Source organism: Castor canadensis, chromosome 9, assembly GCF_047511655.1.
Source record: "Castor canadensis chromosome 9, mCasCan1.hap1v2, whole genome shotgun sequence".
NCBI classification, from domain to species: Eukaryota; Metazoa; Chordata; class Mammalia; order Rodentia; family Castoridae; genus Castor; species Castor canadensis.
The window spans coordinates 89,830,534-89,832,558 of record NC_133394.1 but is presented as its reverse complement, the minus strand read 5'-3'; positions in this window follow the sequence as shown (position 1 = coordinate 89,832,558).

The window sequence follows — 2,025 nt, the reverse complement described above, 5'->3', positions numbered from 1 at the left end:
CCGTCGTCAGCGCCCGCAGCCCCGCCGGCGTCGCGGCCCTCTGTGACGTCAGCACGCCGCGCGGCCACGCCCCTCGCCCTGGCCGACCGCCGTCGCCTCAGCGCTGCGCGGGTCTTCGCTCGTAGTCAAGGAGCCGGAGGGGCACCGCCGAGCCTGACAGCAACCCGAGCGTTTTTAATTGGAGGCCAGAGCTGCGGAATTTTGAAATAGCGAAGGGAAAGAGGTAGCAGAAAGACAAATAGAACTCACTCTCCACCGGTTGGTTAGGGTTGGGATGACACTTTGAAGGCGTCTTTAGTACGTGGTGTGGGCTCAGCCAGCCAGCTCTTGTAGTGGGAAGTAGAGGAAACCTCGTGTCCTAAATCGAACATTAACCCCTGCACACTCAGAGCACGCACACTATGACCACAGTAGGATTAAACTACAAGCAAGAAAAGTGGAGATTTCCACGTTCCACGTATTGTTGTAGAAACAATATACCAAGGATACGGGGTCCTGAAATCCGCAGGGAAAATGAAAGAAGCTATTTAACTCAGTGACAGTAAAGGTAGAGCATACCAAAACCCTGTGAGGTCAGCCTGGGCTGCATAGCCAGACCCTGCCTCAACAGCAAACCCCAGAGCCGGGGAAGGGGAGGAGGGGGTGGGAGGACGAGGAGAAAGGCGGGGTTTTTGTGTGTGCAGCCAAAGCAGTGCTTAGAGGAAAATTTGCAGCTTTGTTTCTGACCATGAAGTGATGCAAACGCTTATTCACAATGGCCACAGGACAAAATGGTTTGAGTACATGTGTGTAAAGCCCTGAGCCCATTTTGAAGGAAAAAAGTAATCTTTTCCCCATCCATTGCAAAGTTCATAGGTGATGACCCTATTTAAAAAACATTGACAAGATGAAAGCATAATAATTTATTTAACACACTTTTATGTGAAGACAGGAGAGTCTTCACAAATGAAGACCCAGAGATAATTGTATTTTTATGCTAAGTCTGATGAAAAAGTGAGCAGTTGTGGACAAACATGATTGGACAAAAAGGTCATGACCTAATGATAAGAAACACCTCAGATTCCTCTTAGACTCTGGACACAGGGAAGTACCCTTCTGAAAGGAGGCCTTCCTACTTACTTTCAGATGAGGTAGCTCAAAAAGTTCCTTTCTGATCAAGCTTCAAACAGAAAGTCAGGGAAGGTCAGTAATTGACTTTTTTTCTGAGAGAGAGAAATTGGGGAGAGGGGCGTGGAGGGGGTTGACACAGGTCCTTGCTCTGTAGCTCATGATGGCTTTGTACTTTCCATCTATCTGCCTCCACCTCCTGAGTGCTGGGATCACAGGCGTGAACCACCATGCCCAGCTGGGAATTCTGGTTTCTAGTTTCTGTGACTCAAGTGGGGAGAACAAATGAGCGAGGGAAAAGGGAGACAGGACAGACCTTGCTTCTGAGGCCTTCTCAGTCTCTTTTAGTTTGAAGTGCTCAGCATACCAAGGCATCATACTTTGGCATATTGTGTTTAGTGCCCCAACAGCGTAAAATGATCATTCACAATGGCTGTTTATTATTATTATATTAGTAGCATTAATTTTTGAGAAATATAATGGCTTAGTGGTTAAGGTATTGTGCTTTGAATCCATACTACCTGAATGTGAATTCTATTCAGCCATTTATTAGTTTATGTATCCTTGCTTAATACTGCAGTTTGGTTCACCATCCCTCCACTTCAAGTGACACTAAAGGTCTCCTGCTAGATGCTGCAGTTAATTCCCCTATCAGTAGGTGCTAGTTTTCCACCAGGTCTCTCACCAAGTGTTATTCTTTCAGCAGAACTGCTGCTAAAAGCCATGAAGAAGAATGAAATGTTATCATTCGCTGGTAAATGGATGGAATTGGAGAACATCATTCTGAGTGAGGTTAGCCTGGCTCAAAAAACCAAAAATCGTATGTTCTCCCTCATATGTGGACATTAGATCAAGGGCAAACACAAAAAGGGGATTGGACTTTGATCACATGATAAAAGCGAGAGCACACAAAGGAGG